Source organism: Palaemon carinicauda, chromosome 22 (genome assembly GCF_036898095.1).
Source record: "Palaemon carinicauda isolate YSFRI2023 chromosome 22, ASM3689809v2, whole genome shotgun sequence".
NCBI lineage: Eukaryota > Metazoa > Arthropoda > Malacostraca > Decapoda > Palaemonidae > Palaemon > Palaemon carinicauda.
In genome coordinates, this window is record NC_090746.1 from 105,552,564 (window position 1) to 105,573,916 (window position 21,353).

The following is a 21,353-nucleotide window of genomic DNA, read 5'->3' on the forward strand; positions in this document are numbered from 1 at the left end:
TGGTCAGAAATGCAAATTAAGCAAAAGATAACCAGTTGGAAAAATATATGAATCATGTAGGGCCCAAATGGCTGAAAATAGGCCAAACATGATTATTTAACACTTTTTAGATTTTTGAAAGGGTACAGAACCTAACAAAGCCACCTAACCTAACCTAGTAGTTCCCAGGTCACAACCCCTAGCCCGGGACAAGCTCCCGGAACCCCCTCCCCAGGTCACAACCTCTAGCTGGGGGCAGCCCGTCCCTCCCATCCCTCCCGCCCCGGACCCCTTTCCTAGGTCACAAACCTTCCAGTCATTTGTGCAGTTTACCATGGTTTTATTATACGTCCAAGAAATTAATGTATAGAGAAGAAAAGGTTTGTTTTACCTATATATATATATATATATATATATATATATATATATATATATATATATATATATATATATATATATATATATATATATATATATATTATATATATATATATATATATATATATATATATATATATATATATATTTTGGGCTCAAGCCATGGCGTCCTGATGGAAGGTTCCTTTTTGGTAGCTTCCTTGGGTATATAACTACTAAGATATTCCCAGAGAATTTAACCACAGGTTATCACAGAATTCTAACTTCTAGAGCGAGTATCCTGAAGGTTTCCCTTTTAAGACATCGTATATCAACAGGGGACGCATGTATTAATGCGCCACATAGCTATCTACACCCCAAACAGAGTTAACACTTCGGTGTGTAGGGGCGGAGAATAGCTGGGAGCCGTTCCACAGCTAATCTCGTTCGTGGCTACTTTTGGTACTCAAGACGTAAACAAACGGGCGCCATTGCTAAATGACGTCACGTCCGTCCCCATCCTTCGGCTAGTAGCTCGCCTATCTTAGACGGATTTTCCCTACGCTCTTTTTATCAACCTGCATCTACGTCATGTCGCTACCTTCGGCCTCGCCTTCTTCTGGAAAGTTGAGTACAAGGTTCCAGTATTGTTTAATTAAGCTCTGACCGTAAAGTAAATTTTACTTTTCGAGATAATTGATGTTTTGTGGCAGAGCTGTGCCTCGACCGGACCCGCCATTTTATGGCGTCGCTGTTGTTCTGCATGCCTTATTTAGTTAGCCTCAACAGCGTTTTCCGGCCTCATTAACTAATCGATACTATTAGTTTATATAGTCTTCATAGCTAGGAACTTTTATATCGTGTTTTGACGCTTTATTATCGGTCATCGACTGACCCCATACCAGTTGGCTACTATAGCCCCCAGGCCAGAGCGCCTATATCAGTGTTCATGCATGATATTTTTCAGTGATCCTAGGCTTACTTATGAAGATAGTGGCATTATTTTACAATACTATTGACTGTGATGCAAGTGTTTTCGCCTTCAGGGACCATATAAGGGACAAGTTAGATAGTGTGTCTTTCTAACCTAACCTACAAGTAGGACCCCTATATGCTTCCTTCATCCCCTGCTTTAGGGCATCCCCTGCTTTAGGGCATCCCCTCTGTGTAGCCTTGCTCCCCCTACCACGTAAGGGGATCAAGCTCATATCAGAGTATTATATCGCCTCTCTGTCCTCCCTAAGGGAATGATCCCCCCTTAGGGTTGCGTCCGAGAAGGAGGAACGGCTAGTTTTTCCTCTATTGCTGGGGCTAGGTCTCCGACCTTTCCTGCAATAGCGATACGTCTTCCATCCTTCCTAGTTCAGGATGTAACATCCCTGCTCTAGGTTAGGTTTTGGAGGGGTTAGTTCTGTTCCTTGCTGAAACGATACCCATGCACCGTTTTCAGACAAGCTGCCTTACCTTAAGCTAGGGAGTGTCCTCCCTTCCTCAGTGGCCGCTCTGGTACAGAACCCCTCCACGGAAGACCCTTCTCTTCTCCCCTCCCCACCCATCTCTTGTATGGCCTAGCCTATACTTAGGTTAGTCTATACCCATCTGTCCCCTGTCCTACAACTCCTCCTTAGGGTGGAGTGATAGGGCTATCTTGAGCTCCTGTGTGCAGTCCGCTCTGGTACATATACCCTTCATAGTGTCCTATGGGGTTAGCCACTGGATGCGTTCTGTCTGCAGGGGTTTCCCCCCCTCCCTGCTCTTGGGTGTCCCCTAGCCCTCCCTTGGGCTACCTTAGCTCCCGGTCCTCTGCGGCCCCTGCTTCTGGGTGATAGGGTCAGCCTCTATCATGGGTACACCCACTCAGGTGGGATGTCTGGGGGTCCGTGGCCGGACCCCTACATCCCTCCTTCTGTCTCTTTCACTATCCGGGTGCCGGTCCCTTGCCGCCTCCACTGTCTGTGATACCCACCTCCTACCTTGGTGACTTATCCCTTAACCTCTGGGCCGCCAGTCCTCCGTGTGCTGGGGGACTGCCGCCTGCCGCCGGCTTCCAGCCGATGGCTCTCCCTCCTTCCTCATAGCTTGGTCGTCCGTCCTCCGGCCGGCCCCCGGAGTTCCGGTATCCGCCGCCGGCAGTCCGGTTCTGCTATAACCATCCTTGTTCCTGTCACCAAGCCGGCAACCTCCGGCTGCCGGAGCTGCCGCTCCCTCCGCCGGCGTGACGCCGCTGTGCCGGCGGCCGCCACCCTGGTATTACTCTTGACTCCTATATTGTCTTCCCTAATGCCAGAAACATTGCTGGAGCGGCCTCCGGCGTGCCGGCGGTCTGCCGGAGCCTTCCGGAGGCGTCAAGGCGACTTGCACCCCCTTCTACTAGCTATCATCTGATATTGATAGCCCTACACTGCAACCAGATGACTTGTTTACGTAAATGGATCGGTATTTTATTACCGTTCTATTGGTAATCATGCTGTCTTCTTGCATATCACAGATTTCCAGCATGCTGTGTGTATCTTAGCACGGCTGGTTGCCGGAAACCGTTACCCTATGGGATCTTTTAGTCCCCTATTCTGGAACTGAGTGGCCTCAGTCCCAACCTTATATCCTTGACAATTCCCAATAGAATTCTCTCTGCCCTACGGACATTCTATATTGAATTCTATCCTGTGCCTTCGGTCACTTCGGATTGTCCACGGATGAAGGTTACGGTAACCAGCCTGGCGGGATGCACGGAGTATGTACCTATCCTATCTCAGCCCTTCCTCTGTGCATCACACCTTTTGTCAAGTTAAAATTAATGATTAATATTAACTTTAGTTTAAGAGTCATTCATATGACCCCCCCCATACTCATATTCTCTTTCTTTTAAAGGAGGAGCAGATGAAGTGTGATCACGACTTCTGTGCCGTGAAACGCCCGCACTTCTACGGGCATACGCCGTGTAGGACCCACGCCCTTTGTGCCAACAAGAAAGGGGATTTGAAGTTCTGGGACCCGCAGAACTGTATGGTCTGCCAGGATCGCCTAGTCGATGCCTTTCATAACCCTCCCTCAGCGGAGGTCAGGGACACTTCTCGGGATAAGCTACGCAAGTGGGTGCGTGGCTTCCAGAAGAACGCCACTGGACCATACCTGGCCACTGAAGAAATGAGGTCCCTTCTGTTCCCAAAGGCCTCCCCTGATTCTGTGGTGCCCAAAGAACTGATCCCCACCGTCCAGATCACGGTGGAACCAGACGTAGTCATGGCCCAGTCCATGCACGAGTGCCACCTGGATTCCGAGAACGACGAACATATGTCGGATATTTCGGAGGGCACGGAGAAGACCCTTATGGCCCAAGGTGCGGAAGATGAAGAGGACCAGGTGGAATACACCGAGTCGGAGCAGGAGGTCGCTCCGCCTTCCATCACCGCCCCTACTCCTACACCGACGGAAGTGTCTCTCCCGTCTACCTCCGCTACCCCGGAACCCATTCCATCCGCCCAAGAGATGTTCCGGATGATTAAAGCCATTATGGACGACAGGCTTAAAGAAACACGAGTTCATCAGGTCCATGAAAGGGTCCAAAGAACCGAAGAAGATCTTGGTTAAGGATCTCCCTGCATGCTCACATGCCAACCCCTGGAGGTATGCCGAGCATATGGTTATCGCGACCGGCAGGATCTTTATCAGCGATAAGATCGGCACGGTCTCCCTGGAAGATGTGGAGTTCTTCCCGAACTTTGAGGCTTACCCGGACTGTTACGTCCAGCTTCGTTCTGAACCTGCCTCTAAAGAAGAGACCGAACCCAAGGAGGAGATAGTGTTCGATCTCTTGAAGGCCCAGGCTATGCTAGCCACCGCATTTAAAAGTAGGGGTTTTACCTGCTCTAAGCTTCCGGCCCTTAGCAAGAAGCACCCTACTTACGTCGCACCCGACGATGCAGTCCTTCCCTTCATGGAAAAGGCCTTCGCTGCGTGCCACAAGGCTGTGGAAGAAGGAAAACCCTGCCCTGCACTGGAGGAGTTCAGACCCTTCTCCATAGTAACTCCCCCCGACGCTCGACACTGGAAGGATATCCAGCATACATTCGTGGTGGGAAAGCTAGATCCTGACGTAGCCGGACGTCAGTTTAACGAAGACCTCCCGAAACTCAACGACCACCTCCTTCGTCGGGAACAAGATACGAAGGAAAGGCTTGCAGCATCCATGTCCCACCAGGTACAACTTGATATCATGGCTGGTGACACCAGAGTCCCAGACCACTACATGGTACTCGCCAAATCCCACATGGCAACTCTGGTGAAGGACTTGTACCACTTCATGAAGGCTCGGAGAGCCTGTCAAGAATTCGTGTTCTCAGGTGCCACTGTGAAACACGAACCTTGGAGGCTGATTTCCTCCAACATCTGGGGTAAGCACCTCTTTCCCTCTGACCTTGTGAAAGAGATCACCGACAAGGCCGCCACGGAGAACAGGAACCTTCTCCACAAGTGGGGCATGTCGAAGAAGAAGAAATCCTCCCAGGACGACGGCCCTCAACCTAAGAGGAAATCCTCCAAGCAGAAACCCCAGCAACGTCAACAGAGACGGCAGTTTCCGGGACCCGCTACTCCACAAGTGGCAGCTCAGCCACAGCAGACCTTTCAGCTGGTCACCCAACCGGTCTTGTCACAGTCGCCGGTTTTCACCCCTGCTTTCGAGCAACAGACGACTACCTTTCGTCCCAAAGGTAGAGGCTCAAACAGAGGTGCAGGCAGAGAAACATCTCGCCGTCCCTCCAGAGGCAGAGGAGGAAGGGGAGCTAGCGTCCGAGGCAGTAAACCCTCGGGACACCAGAAGCAATGAAGTGCTTCCGGTGGGAGGAAGACTCCGCCAATTCCAGGATCGTTGGACCTTCGATCCCTGGGCGCACAGCATCGTCAAGAAGGGTCTAGGCTGGAGTTGGACTCAACCACCCCCAACCTTCCAGCAATTCTTCCAACAATCAACCCCCCTTCTGGAAGAATATGTCCTAGATCTCTTGAACAAGAAGGTGATAAGGAGGGTAAAGTCCACCAGGTTCCAAGGGAGACTGTTTTGCGTCCCCAAGAAAGACTCCGACAAACTCAGAGTCATTCTGGACTTATCCCCCCTCAACAAGTTCATAGCGAACGACAAGTTCAAGATGCTGACTCTTCAACAGATAAGGACCCTTCTGCCTCGAGGTTCTTACACGGTCTCCATAGACCTGGCGGATGCCTACTGGCACGTTCCAATGAACCATCACGCTTCCTCCTACCTAGGATTTCGACTCCAAAGGAAAAGCTACGCCTTCAGGGCCATTCCCTTCGGCCTCAATGTGGCCCCTCGGATCTTCACAAAGCTGGCGGACGCCATAGTACAACAGCTCCGCCTCCGAGAAGGCCAGGTGATGGCCTACCTCGACGATTGGCTAGTCTGGGCTCCATCGCCCGAGGATTGTTTAAAATCCTGCAGCAAAGTCACCCAGTACCTAGAACACCTGGGATTCAAGATAAACGTGAAGAAATCTCGCCTCTCTCCAGCTCAGAAGTTCCAATGGTTAGGAATCCAGTGGAACCTTCAGTCACACCGCCTTTCCATCCCCCAGAAGAAAAGAAAGGAAATAGCAGGGTCTGTCAAGCGACTACTGAAATCCAAGCGGATCTCAAGACGCCAGCAGGAACGAGTTCTAGGCTCTCTACAGTTCGCCTCAGTGACAAACCCGGTGCTTCGTGCACAGCTAAAGGATGCCGCGGGAGTCTGGAGACGTTCTGCATCCATCGCTCGAAGAGACCTCAAGAGACGGCTCCCAAACAGACTTCGACTTCTCCTCAAGCCGTGGTCGGAAGCAAAGGCCCTGAAAAGGTCCATTCCTCTTCAACACCCACCTCCATCACTCAACATCCACACGGACGCTTCGCTGGAGGGTTGGGGAGGTCACTCCCACCAAAAACAGGCTCAAGGCACATGGTCTCCCCTATTCAAGACGTTTCACATCAACATCTTGAAGGCCATGGCGGTCCTTCTAACTCTGAAGAAACTCCCCGCCTCCCTCGATCCATATTCGTCTAACCCTAGACAACTCGGTGGTAGTTCGATGTCTCAATCGCCAAGGCTCAAGATCGCCCCAGATAAATCAGGTGCTTCTGACAATCTAACGTCTGGCAGAGAAGAAGAAATGGCACCTGTCTGCAGTTTACCTACAAGGATTCCGCAACGTGACGGCGGACGCTCTATCTCGGACAAGCCCGATAGAGTCGGAATGGTCTCTAGACGCAAGATCATTCTCCTTCATCTCTCACCAAGTCCCAGAACTTCAGATCGATCTCTTCGCAACGAGCGACAACAATCAACTTCCTCGGTATGTGGCCCCGTACGAGGACCCCAAGGCAGAAGCAGTGGACGCCATGTCACTGCACTGGAACAGATGGTCCAAGATCTACCTGTTCCCTCCCACCAACCTTCTGCTGAAAGTACTCTCCAAGCTGAGAACCTTCAAAGGGACATCGGCCCTAGTGGCTCCCAAGTGGCCCCGGAGCAACTGGTAACCCCTGGTCCTGGAGCTGCAGCCCACGCTGATCCCTCTTCCGGGCCCAGTTCTCTCCCAACAAGTACAGAAGTCGACTGTCTTCGCTTCATCATCGAAAATCAAGGACCTTCATCTCATGATTTTCTCTCCCTAGCCGCAAAGAAGAGGTTTGGGATCTCGAAGAAAAGTCTAGACTTCCTCGAGGAATACAAGACCGAATCCACAAGACGGCAATACGAATCATCTTGGAGAAAATGGGTCTCATTCGTCAAGGCAAAAAATCCTAAGGAAATCACCATTGATTTCTGCATGTCCTTCTTTATTCACCTTCATGGACAGGGATTAGCAGCCAATACGATCTCTACTTGCAAATCGGCCTTGACTAGACCACTGTTGTATGCCTTCCAAATTGATCTGTCCAGCGACATCTTCAATAAACTGCCGAAAGCATGCGCTCGACTACGCCCAGCACCCCCACCGGAACCGATCTCCTGGTCATTGGACAAGGTGCTCCAATTCGCCTCCAACTTGGATAATGATTCATGCCCTCTCAAGGATCTGACTCAGAAAGTTACATTTCTCTTTGCTCTTGCTTCAGGAGCCCGAGTCAGCGAAATAGTGGCATTATCAAGAGAAGAGGGTCACATCCCGTTTACTGATTCAGGAGACATTACCCTCTCCCCGGATCCGACGTTTCTCGCCAAAAACGAATTACCCACCAAAAGATGGGGTCCCTGGAGAATATGCCCCCTGAAGGAAGATGCCTCCCTATGCCCAGTAGAGAGCCTCAAGGTCTATCTTCGCAGAACTTCGAACTTTGGTGGAGGCCAACTCTTCAAAGGAGAAACATCGGGCAGCGACCTGTCACTGAAACAACTAAGAGCGAAAATCACCTACTTCATTCGCAGAGCGGATCCTGACAGTACACCCGCCGGTCACGATCCTAGAAAAGTTGCATCGTCTCTGAATTTCTTTCAGAGTATGGACTTCGAAAGCCTTAAAAGCTTCACAGGCTGGAAGTCCTCGCGTGTTTTCTTCAAACATTATGCGAAACAGTGCACGAAGTCAAACATTTTGTGGTAGCCGCAGGTAGTGTTATGAAACCTGCACCTAACTCTGCATAGAACAGCGAGTTACTTTGGACTCTAACTCTTCGGGTGCCTATGTTGACCCTCGAGTGATACGCAGTGACGTCGAAAACACTTAGTGCTTTCTTATAACTGTTTTTATCCCAGGTGAAATGTCATAGTCGTCACACAAGTGCCGCATGCCTAGAGCATGATGTGTTTTAATTAAAGACTGACGTTCCTCGAGAACGAGTGCCTACTAATAAATTTGAAATTCCCTTTCAGATTCAAGAGCAAGTCTTTATTACTATGTACATTATAATTTACTGTAAATTAACTTTACTTATTACTGCAATTCATTTAATTTTCTGCAATTGTGAAATAAAATTCTTATTTTATTACTTGTGCGTCTCAATCCGCTCCTACTTATACTATGAAATACATGCCTGTCATAGTTTTATTATCCCCTTCCTTATGGTTCATGGAGATACTAAGGTCCTAACCCTTATTATATATTCACCTTTGCAATGTAATATTCCAATACGAATACTTACTCTTCATACCCTAGAGACGAAACTATCCTTCTCTACATACAGTGTCCAACCACCACTTGTCTGCCTTCGAGAATGTTCCGATACGAATGCCAACCATTCAGTCTCGTCTCCAAGTTCTTCAGGTTTTTCTAGCAAGGTGAATAGCCCTTCGATAACCACTTTGATCTCGGCATGGCCCGTGGGAACTTCACTGCCAAGGGGGGCAGGAAGGTTCTTCCCTACGGTTCTTTTATTAAGATTACTATGCTACCTTGTTCAAAGCCTTTGGCACTTACCCAATAGGGGAAAATCTACCACGATACATTGATTCTCTGGTATTCTTCCATCAGGACGCCATGGCTTGAGCCCAAAAAACGGATTTTGAGCGAAGCGAAAAATCTATTTTTGGGTGAGATAGCCATGGCGTCCTGATGGACCCTCCCTGCTACTTCGTCCAGTTTTTAGGTCCCACCCTGCTCTGCTGTATCATGGTGATCGGCAAGCAACTGGCTTCAGGATGAGGACGGACGTGACGTCATTTAGCAATGGCGCCCGTTTGTTTACGTCTCGAGTACCAAAAGTAGCCACGAACGAGATTAGCTGTGGAACGGCTCCCAGCTATTCTCCGCCCCTACACACCGAAGTGTTAACTCTGTTTGGGGTGTAGATAGCTATGTGGCGCGTCAATACATGCATCCCCTGTTGATATACGATGTCTTAAAAGGGAAACCTTCAGGATACTCGCTCCAGAAGTTAGAATTCTGTGATAACCTGTGGTTAAATTCTCTGGGAATATCTTAGTAGTTATATACCCAAGGAAGCTACCAAAAAGGAACCTTCCATCAGGACGCCATGGCTATCTCACCCAAAAATAGATTTTTCGCTTCGCTCAAAATCCGTTATATATATATATATATAAATTATACAGTATATATATATATATATATATATATATATATATATATATATATATATATATATATCATTGATTGATTATTATTTCTTAGATAATTAATCCAGATATATTTTTTTTAATAAAATCTCATGGTCCTTGCTTCGGCGTGAGCACATCTTCATTCGCGATAAAAGAAAAACATCAAGCTCCTATGTATTGGCAAGCACTAGGCTATTATCTTAAATTGATTCCATCTACAGCTCGAAGTCACATTAGGTGGGCGGGGCATCCTAGTCTACATAGGCTAGGTAATGGTCCTGCATCCTAGGTTAGGTTATGATCCTGCATCCTAGGTTAGGTTATGATCCTGCATCCTAGGTTAGGTTATGATCCTGCATCCTAGTTTAGGTTAAGGGTAGTAGGCTACACATTCCTGTAATTTAGATAAGTGGTAGGGTAGGGAAAGGCAGTTATTACATGGGAGGGGGATGGAAAAATTTGAATGGGTGGTTTGCCCCAATATACATGGTTTTAAATAGATAAACCACAGGGTAACGCGTAGGAAAATAAATAGTTCACGTATTTGCCTAGAAAATATAGTATCATATACTTACCCAAGAGCTATTATCTCGATCTTTTTGCTGCTTTAGAATTCAATGGTAAATAACTTTGCTTATGCTTTTGTCCTTTTAATCTTTTGACATATTTACTAACTGACCTTTTTAACCAAATAAAACTTTCAAAAGTTTTACACTATAGGTCTCGGAAATTTCATGCAACAGCCATTTTTTAGAACCAATTGTAAGTTAATGGCTGTTTGTAGAAAGAGTGAGTAAAAATATATTATAGAATCTGCAGGTATTTCATTACAAATGATACAAAGTAGGTGAATGTTTACTATTGCTCATTGAAATTGTAAACTTATGATAGCGGATCTATTAATGCTAATCTATAAGTAACATTGCCTTTTGAAAGGTTATTTTAGATCATTATAATAGCAAGACGTCATGTTCAATTTTATGTGATTATTCAAAATGTGAGCATTTTGTAAATATTTTCAGAAATTTTTGTTCTTTCTCAGGTGCATCTTGAGCAAGGAGCTATCGAGACAGAAAATTGAAGGTCTATGATTTTATTGCACTTCAATAAGAGCATAAAATCTATAAAATACAGATGGCTGAAATATCTGTAATTTTAAAGGTAAGGGTAATAAAGAGCTTTGTTTGTTACATTAGATTTGAATTGTATTGTAAAAAAAAATGGCTTGTTAGTAGGTTAAAGTCCAATTGACTTTTAACCAAATTAAAGCTGCATTACTGTACTACTTTTAGGGATTATGATGATTAAAGGTTGTCAGTGGATTGCATCTGGACATATTTATGGATTGAGTCTGATTTTAAATAATTCAATTCATAATTAGTTATTCAAGAAGAATTTTCTTGGTACTGTAGTAGATTACTGTATGATTGTCTGCATGACAGTTGTTAGATGAACTAATTGTAGATTTTACCCAATGAAGGGAGTTATAGGTTTTAAGTGCTCTTGTTAGAACACTAATGGAGTATTGGATTACGAATTGATTAAGGTGGGAGTTGATTGCCAATAGATTAGGATAGTGTTAGATTTTCAATTTATGTTCCTACACATATACGAAACCTCAACTTTAATAAGAGTATGATTTAAACTTGGCTGCAACTCTGATGTTATAATGTGTCAGTAGTTATTGCTGTTCACCAGCACACAAGAAAAAGCACTTTGACTAAAGCTGCCGGGTTGTACGCAGGTAAGCTGGGTGTCTTCCTGTCTTGACTGTTTTAAGAGGTTTTCTTTTTTCTTTTTACATAGTTAAAGTGTGCGTGTGTGTGTTTGTGTGATGCAGGGGCCACATGTGGACATGCAATCTTGGCCTGGGGTTGCTGGTCATAAGTGTACAACCTTCATGAGCAGGAGCCGTTTGGATCCCCAATCTTTGTGTGCTTCTGACATAGGGTATGACTTTTTCAGGCTTTCCCTGCAATGAGCGTAAGAATTGGCCATCAGTGCATTAGATGATATACAGCAAGAAAAATTAAAAGCCAATACAGATTGTTCACCTTCAAGGTCATCCTCAAAATTGAGGAAATTTGTGGGCGTTCTTTCTTCTTCTTCGGATAACTGAACATTTTCCGTCACCCTCCTGTGGGTGGATGACAATTCTGATCTCCCTCATGGGTAAACTACAAGAGAAGCAGTGATAGCTGGTTACCCAAGAAGAGATGGCTATTCCCCTCTCTGTCTGGTAATGAACCTCAGACTTAAGTTGACAGCAATGCTAAGGAAATGGCCTCAAGGTTACTCTGACCTTTTGCGCTTGGAAGACATAAATTGCTGCAAGTCTTAGTTACTTCCAGGCTGGTATCTTCCTCACTTGCCACATGGGGAGAGGAAATTTCCTAATTTGGACCCCTCCTCCTTGTCTTTAGACTATGGAAGCACTGACGACAACTTCAAGGAAGGAGAAAAAACGACTATAACTCCTCCTCGGGCTAGTCTAATTTAATCAACCTTACCCTCCGCTGATCCCTGCACACCTTGCAGAGGTAAAAAGATAGATGCTCTGTGAAAAGCCACCTTTGATGGCAAGTAGGAGGAGGGCCATCACCTCATTAGATTCTTTAGAGCACTACAGTATATATGAGACTTAGCACTCATCCATCTCTTTATGTCCCCTCACTTGTTAGCTCGCACACCCTAGACAAAGAGCGCCCACCTATTACATGGTTACTCATCACGATCACTTATATGTGCTCTGCCATCGCACTTACCTTTTCTTGAGCTCCAGTCGCTCGCATCCTCTCCTGCACACACACACACACACACACACACTCATCCCTTGCTACATACTCCCCAGTGCGCAAGCAATATTCTTTAGATGCGCCTGTTAGCTTTCACTCTAACATTGAGGCAGAGCACCCTTCTCGAAGTACGTTCACCTATGCGCACTTCCTCTTCTATTACAATGCGCTCTTAGGGAACTTGGCGCACTCTCTAGAGGACACTCACAATTCCCCACACATTCAAATGTGGATGAGGATTCATTATTACAGGCTGGCTCTTCTAGTTTCTGTCATTTACCTTGTCATGATGGCTCACTTAATCATTTTATGGTGTGAGAAAGTACATCAGCCTGCACACTCACACCCTCATACTGAAGGGCAATCTTTAGTTACTGAATGCCCCTACGTTATAGATTGTTAACCTTTTCGCAACCGATCTGCCATAACTCTATCTCTTGGTGCTGACAGCCAATCCTTGCATTCATCTGACTTGGTGCGCACCGTCGGTCAAAGGAAATGAAAAGCGCTTCTGTCCTTTTTCCCCATTTATGGAAATTAGTCCATTAAGACCAATCAATAAGCATTACCTATAAGTCACTCAAACTATTTTTCTCCCCATGGGAGAAAGTGTTGCTCAATCCTTCACTGAGAGTGAAAAAAAGAGGTAGAGATTACATACCATGTACTCATGAACTTTTAAGAGAGCCCCATTTCATCTGTTAACGATCACAGCCATCTCACCTGTGTATGATCATATGCTCCTATGGGAGCGCAATCTCACCTGTTTGCAATCTTGACCCTCCTTTTTTGCAGTCACGCACTTGTATTCGAGTGCTACCACATTTGATCATGCTCTCCTTTCACCTCAGCTATTCACGATTATACAGATCTATGGAAGTGCCACCTCACTTGCTCACGATTGTGCACATCTAAGGAAATGTCATCTCACGTGCTCATGATTGTGTGTGCATAATCTCACCTGCTCGCAACCATGCACTTCCTTGCCTGCACGTAAAAGTGTTCTCCTATGGGAGTGCCATCTCACCTACTTGTAAGAACTTTTCTCTACCTTTGAGTTACCTCACCTGTTTGCGCTGTCACGCATGTCGATTCACGCATGTTCAATTGACAGAGCTTTCACATACAGTACTTGTGTGCTCCTGTGTTAGCATATACTTCCCCAAGAGGTGCAAACTCATCTTATCTTGATGTCACACCTCTTTGCACTCTATTATTCTGTACTGCTGGTGGAGCTATAGCAAGATTTATTCCAGGCAAGTGGTATATAATTGCCGACATACAAGATTTATTCTAGGCAAGTGGTATGTAATTGCTGAAATGCTCTGTAACTAGTGTCTAGTAGTATGAGTAGAATGGGCATTTCATCCTCTAGTAGCAGAGAGGCTAATTACTCTGTTCACCCCAAAGCTCAACTACATGCTTCCGGTCTACAGTTCATAAATCCTGTACCCAGCAATAGCTCTAGAGGATACGTTTCAACATCACTGGAATGAACTTCATGCTTAAAGGTTTAAATGTTTAGGGCATTGTCCTGCTGATGTTCCTGAATTAAAGTTCTTCGGGAATTCCCCTCATGACCTAATCTGATTGGCTAATCCCATCTGCTGAGGCCCCAAAGCACATTAACATTCCTCTCTTTTCACAGTTGTAAACCACCTAGTATATCAAAGCAGAGGACTTTTCACAAAGCATTGAGAAGATGTCTGGATACCTTCAGAAATCTTTTGCAGCTGTATATCAAGCGAAATGGTGCATCGTCTGTGATTGTTGCTGTAGAAGGGGTAACTCTGGTTGGAGCCCCTTTGCAATTAAGTGAGGATTTTTATCTATCTTTGCCAGTTGCTGCTTCTCTGTGGTGAAAGGCTACCACAACCCTTATGCTTTTCTGCTGTTTTGTCTGATTTCAAGGGTAATCTACATGGTACCTATTACCCTGAATCTTAGGTTAACCCTGTGGCCTCTCAAATGGCCACAACCATAGTGGTACACAAACCTGATGATGCTCCTGAATTTAAGTTCTAAGGGAACTCCTTCCTTAGCCCTATCTGCTTTGCTAATCCCATCTGCAGAGGCCCTACAGCTCACTGACATCCCTATCTGTTCGTGGTTGTAGACCCCTCTTTATCTCTGAGCAAAAGGCTTTTTACATGGCATTGCAAAGATGTCTGGATACCTTGAAGTCTATTGCAGCCGTACATCAACCAAAGTGGGCCATTTTTGTGATTGTTGTCGGGGAAGGGGTGACGAACTGGTCAGAGCACTCCCACACTTAAATTAGGAATTTCATGTCTATCTTTACCGGGATAAGAATCTCTGGGTCTCGGTTGTGAAGGGCTATCACTCAACTAGAGTGATGTCTTAAGACTTAAAGTCTTAGACCTTTCCTCATTGTGGGAAATGTCTATGCTTATGCAGAGCTTCAAGCAGTCTTGGTCACCAAGAGTACTCGAACAACCTGCATGAGATGTAACTCACATTTGGGTCCCTTAAAAGGGCCCGTTTTGACAGGTGTCGGATTTATACTTCACTCGGAAGACTTTTTTTTTTTTTCAATCTTAACCTTTCTACCCCAAATGGATGTACTGGTACGTTTCACAAAACTCATCCCTTAACCCCCATGGACGTAATGGTACGTCCTTGCAAAAAACTGCTATTTGCATTCTTTTTTGCATTTTTTTTATAACTTTGAGAAACTTCAGGCATGTTTTAAAATAATGAGACCAACCTGACCTCTCTATGACGAAAATTAAGGCTGTCAGCGCAATCTAAAAAAAAATTATTGCAAAACGTGCTTGAAAAAGAAAAACGCCAGGGGGTTAAGGGTTAACAATAGCCTTGGCGAAGAGAATAGAGAAACTTCACAGTGCAGTACAGGTATTTCCAAGGTTATAAGTTATTCTGAGGAATGGAGAAAGGCCTTTTACCTTTGTTCCCGAGTTTTTAGCCAAAACATAGAACCCTGCTATTGATGACGACATTTTGAATCTTTATCCATCTCTTGAGTTTGGATTATTTGCAATTTGTCTTCTGAGGGTCTTAGACTACTTCAAGAGCCCCCAACCCTTCAGGCTACAAATTCAAAATGTTTTTATTAGTTCTGGCAGGACTAAAAAAGGTTTAAAGGAACACCCTTTCCTTCTGGTTTTGTGACACCATGAAGACGTCATATCCTTAAGGAGCAGACAACCTAGAAGATTCATTACCGGCATGTTTTCTTGAAGTTAGAGTAATTGGTTCTACACAAGCCTTTAAGAAGAACCCGTGGCACAGGTAAGATATGTTTTTACTGTGACCTGTGGTAGCTGCTCAACAGGTTGTTTAATGTACTGAGCTCCTTACGAGACAAGAAGCATCTAGTCTAACCTGTCATGTCGATAGACTAGAGTAAGAGTTAGTGCCGGGCCTTTTTCATTCTTTCTTCCCCTCTCTTAGGGTGCAGTGGTTATGTACTAGATCAGATGTTTGGTGCATACAAGCTTTCACACTGAGGTCTGTTCTACATATAATGTTATATATATCTTCCCCCATCCTCTTCACTGGGGGAGGATGGCTTGTATGCAAAACCCATTACTCTATAGGCCCTTCATTATGACAGCATATCCTTACAAGGGTATAGGTTCTTCTGTGACCATCTGTCCATAGACTAACTTAATCTAACTTTTAATAGTCTATTTCTCAAAAGTTAGTAGGTAGTATGAGTCTTAACTGCCAGTAGGGTTTTAGAGGCTTCCTCCCTCTTAATGTGTGTGTATTCATGTAGGAACAAATCAAAGGTTTTAAAAGTAATTTGTATTTTTCCTAACATTACAAACCTGAGTTCTTCAAGTTTCACTTCAAGCCTCAACCACCTTGCATGGCCCAAGTGAATGTTAAAGTGGTAGCCCAAGTGAATGTTGAAGTGGTTTCTCAGTGTGCAGGTAAATGGGCAGGTTTCCCCCTCCACTGACGTGTGTCTAAATTTTAAATGCTGAGATCCAGCCAAACTGAAATTATACTCTATTGAAGGACTGGGGTTTGTATAGTTAAGGAAAACAGATATTGATTTTAAATTTGTGATATTCGGGAAGGACTGGATAGCCACTTATAGGTATATTTCCTGGTTAACAGATTAAAGTTACACTGGTTGGCTGCTATCCATTTGAATTTTTAGTCAATGAAATGAATTAAGATTCAAGTATTAAATCTAGTTGAGCTTTCATATAATGAATAAAATTAGAATTTGCATGGTTTCAAATTACAATAGAGTTGTCTTGTCAAAGAATTCATGTATGACTATATTTTTATTGCAATAAGGCAAGACTAGCTACTTGGTTGACTGTTTTGGAACTGGTAAAAAATCTGATTGAATCAAGGTTATAGTTAGGAGTGTATCCACTTGAACAGGGAGTGTCCAACTTGTAAGTCAGTTACCACACATTGAGAGCGGCAGTGATGTCAGAAGCACGAAAGCTAAAAGAAACGGCATGAATCTAGCAACAAACAAGTGCTTGGCCCATGGTCTCCTCACTCATTAATAAGGCAAAGTTGTAAACCAGTGTCTGTATGTTAGTAGTAAACTCAGTCATACTTTGCTCAGAGGAGTTATTTGATAGATTTTAGTCCAATGTATAGTATCCTTGTCATGGAGAGGATACCAGTAGGAGATTATTGCCGTCAGGGTATCTCTCATTTGGTGCTTTAGGCATTACTTAAAGGTCTCTGTAATGTTTATTCTGCATATAGTTGTTGTTGCAGTATTTTTTTTCTTCTACCTTCTCTCTGTTAGAGCTTCCTGTCCTACATCTTGCTGTCTCCCCTCTTTTAACATCAAACTGTAAGGTTTTTCTATGTTAACTTTTGCCATTTAATGGCCTCACTAACCCCAGTACCCAGTACTGGGCTATATATCTTAAATCCAATCCATGTTTTCCAACAAGATTAAAAGGAAAATATAGAAGGGCAATCTCCAGGCTGATGCATTATAGTTGCTCTGCTTTGTCAACACAAAGAAGTACAGAAAAGAACAAATTGTAAGGACAGTTGCCTAGAACTAGAAGGGGAAGCTGTGTGAAGATTTTAATATGCTGCAATATTGCTAAGAATCAAACTTTAAACAAATTTTACAATTTAGAGATATAGCCAATTATAACCTTGGAGAATTCTGTTATGCATAATACTAAAATATTAGCACCCATATGTTTTTTGGTAAACTTGTTACTTTTAGAATCTAGTGTTATTTTTCTTTGCTTAAACTATAAACATTTGACCATGGCAGTAAGGCTGTTTTCTTGTGTTCTGGTAATGATGGTTACCCATCATACACAGCCCAGTTGTGTAGATGTAAAATTAAAATTTGTTCCTACATGAACACAATCCCTTGTCCTTTAATAGGAGTATGCTTTCAGTGAAGGTGGAGACAGCTGTAAAAACTTTTAGATGTTGGTTGGCAAGTCCCGCCCACCCAACAGGTGACGACTTGAGCTTGCACTTTTTCAGACAGCAGAGGGTAGCCTATAGATGTACTTCCATCATCTTTTTATGTTTGTTTTAGGTTTTTGCTTTTTCTTTTATGCATATAATAGTTTTAACAGATCGTCTTGTGCAAGACATTGTAAGGAAGATGAAATTTTTGCAGTTATATCCAATAACTGTAGCTGTAAGACAGCAATCTAGGCCTCTTGCTGACCCCTCCTTGTTCTCGTTGGACAGCATTATTTTGGCTGTCTCCTTCGTTATTTTATGGCTGTATAATGACAATAATAACGAATCCTCAGGAAGGGGTCTACCCTTTGGTTTCGATGTACTTCCATTGGAAGAAGCCACTGCTGAGGGTAATGGAAAAGGGTGTGTTCAGCCCGTTCTCTCATTGTCTTCCTGATCCCAAGAAGATACTAAAGGCATAAACTCGGTGGCTTTCTCTCTTTAGTGTTCCTGTCTTTCCCTGTGAGTGTGTTGCCATTGGCCTGTGTGACCCTGTGAAGGCAAACTTCAAGTTCTTGCTTCCTCTGCATTTTTGCTGGAGTCTTTGCTCCTACTTCCGGGAGAAGAACAAAGACATGAGTGTTGTAATTCAAGAGGTATTAGTTTGTTGAGTGTAGTTGGAAAAGTGTATGGTAGAGTAGTGATTAATAGGATTAAGGATAAAACAGAGAATGCAATCTTGGAAGTACAGGGTGGTTTTAGAAGAGGTAGGGGTTGTATGAATCAGATTTTTACAGTTAGGCAGATATGCGAGAAATATTTAGCAAAAGGTAAGGAGGTGTATGTTGCGTTTATGGATCTGGAGAAAGCATATGATAGAGTTGATAGGGAAGCAATGTGGAATGTGATGAGGTTATATGGAGTTGGTGGAAGGTTGTTGCAAGCAGTGAAAAGTTTCTACAAAGGTAGTAAAGCATGTGTTAGAATAGGAAATGAAGTGAGTGATTGGTTTCCGGTGAGAGTGGGGCTGAGACAGGGATGTGTGATGTCGCCGTGGTTGTTTAACTTGTATGTTGATGGAGTGGTGAGAGAGGTGAATGCTCGAGTGCTTGGACGAGGATTAAAACTGGTAGGCGAGAATGACCATGAATGGGAGGTAAATCAGTTGTTGTTTGCGGATGATACTGTACTGGTAGCAGACACAGAAGAGAAGCTTGACCGACTAGTGACAGAATTTAGAAGGGTGTGTGAGAGAAGGAAGTTGAGAGTTAATGTGGGTAAGAGTAAGGTTATGAGATGTACGAGAAGGGAAGGTGGTGCAAGGTTGAATGTCATGTTGAATGGAGAGTTACTTGAGGAGGTGGATCAGTTTAAGTACTTGGGGTCTGTTGTTGCAGCAAATGGTGGAGTGGAAGCAGATGTACGTCAGAGAGTGAATGAAGGTTGCAAAGTGTTGGGGTCAGTTAAGGGAGTAGTAAAAAATAGAGGGGTTGGGCATGAATGTAAAGAGAGTTCTATATGAGAAAGTGATTGTACCAACTGTGATGTATGGATCGGAGTTGTGGGGAATGAAAGTGACGGAGAGACAGAAATTGAATGTGTTTGAGATGAAGTGTCTAAGGAGTATGGCTGGTGTATCTCGAGTAGATAGGGTTAGGAACGAAGTGGTGAGGGAGAGAACGGGTGTAAGAAATGAGTTAGCGGCTAGAGTGGATATGAATGTGTTGAGGTGGTTTGGCCATGTTGAGAGAATGGAAAATGGTTGTCTGCTAAAGAAGGTGATGATTGCAAGAGTTGATGGGAGAAGTACAAGAGGAAGGCCAAGGTTTGGGTGGATGGATGGTGTGAAGAAAGCTCTGGGTGATAGGAGGATAGATGTGAGAGAGGCAAGAGAGCGTGCTAGAAATAGGAATGAATGGAGAGCGATTGTGACGCAGTTCCAGTAGGCCCTGCTGCTTCCTCCGGTGCCTTAGATGACCGCGGAGGTAGCAGCAGTAGGGGATTCAGCATTATGAAGCTTCATCTGTGGTGGAAATGTGGGAGGTTGGGCTGTGGCACCCTAGCAGTACCAGCTGAACTCGGTTGAGTCCCTGGTTAGGTTGAAGGAACGTAGAGAGTAGAGGTCCCCTTTTTTGTTTTGTTTCATTGTTGGTGTCGGCTACCCCCCAAAATTGGGGGAAGTGCCTGGGTATATGTATGTAAACTGTCACCTTGTCGGTAAAGCCTAATTTTGCTCAGAATTTATACATATTTCATAACTCTTTCTGAACGGGGATACCTTAATGCAGTGAAATGGTGTGTGTATCGCCATGATCAGCAAAAAATGTAGCCAGAGACACTCATACTAGGTTGGTATGTTGTAAACCATCAGACAAAAGCCTCTCACCATCACCAATCTGTACTGGCCAGTGTGGTAATGAAAACTAACCAAACCCCAGACATGCATAAAGACTTGTCTAAGACCTTTGTCTTGCATGAGACTAAAAACAGCTGTACAGTAGTTTTATAAATACATGTATTATATTAAGTGCTGTGTGTGTTTGACCAGGTATCCCTTGTGGTGTAAGGTAGAATGTTTTATTCTGGGACTTAAGGTTTATTGATCATGTTTTGAAGAAAATTGAAGGATTAGTTCAGCCAGTGGATTGCCAGAGCCCAGTCATTCAATTATTGTTGTGAAGTATTTCCTTTTCAGGATTTTAGTGGTAATACTTTTCCAATACAAAAGATATGCTTTCGGTTGTAATATTTGCTATTATAAAGGTCATGGCCATGCCTAGTTTGACATTGTTTTTCCAATTTTATACTTATTACATTAGAATATTTTGTATTCTTTTTAGTTTATCATGCAGAATTTTAATAAGAGTATAGTCTTGATATTGAAGCTCATGAATAAGACATATATCTATGTAATATTAACATCTTGTATTTATTTTTTCAGAATCAAAAGAGAAGGAAATATTATAGCCTCCTGCACAAAACAGGAAATTAAATTGCAAATATGCACTAGAATTAGACACTCCGTATGACATCAGAATGAAGATTGTCAGTGAATACTCGAGAATTTACTATAGAAAAAGTAACAGGAGTTTTCCGAGGAAGACAAAATAGATTGATTTTATTCATCTCTAATATCAAAAGGAGCACCGATGAATCGTCTCATCTGAAGCAGCCCGGATTATTAAAATTCTCTCATGAGAATATCATTCGGTACTGCAAATCTTTTGAAATGCTAAATTGACCAGAGTTATTGAGGTTTTAGGCAGTTGTGTTACAATGGTCACTCCATTTATATCCCTTAGGTTTAATAGCAATCACTAACTAAAGAAAAAAAATAAGTTAAATTACAGTAAATAAGTACAGTAATATAAAATTTTACAACAGCAATATTAGCAAATTATTTAAAGTTTATCAAAGTGTTTCTATTTTGGGAAGCCTTGAACTTAATTATTAAAGCTATTTACACTGTCTAATAGCAAGTACTTTATTCACTTTTAATCTTTACAAAGTCAGAATATATAAAGCTAATTTTTCAATATCAAACTTACCCGATGATCATATAGCTGCATCCCTGCTGCCCGACAGAAAAAATCTACGGGCGGAATACGCCAGCGATCGCTATACAGGTGGGGGTGTACATCAACAGCGCCATCTGTCAAGTAGGTACTCAAGTACTCGATGTCAACAAAGAACCAATTTTCCCTCTGTCGTGCCACAGGCAAGACCTACTAAATACGCCGTCCCTAACTGGATTTGTTTTCACAACGATTTGGTGA

The 21,353-nt window shown here is 43.7% G+C and overlaps 1 long non-coding RNA gene across 1 annotated transcript in view; it reads left to right on the forward strand.

Moving 5' to 3' along the window:
• LOC137616221 (uncharacterized) overlaps window positions 1-20,887 on the forward strand; it is a 22,751-nt gene extending 1,864 nt beyond the window's left edge. The window contains exons 2-3 of the long non-coding RNA XR_011039345.1: window positions 10,422-10,540; window positions 20,519-20,887. This is a non-coding gene — a long non-coding RNA (uncharacterized lncRNA). The remainder of the gene's footprint in view (window positions 1-10,421; window positions 10,541-20,518) is intronic.
• The last annotated feature ends 466 nt before the right edge of the window (window positions 20,888-21,353 follow it).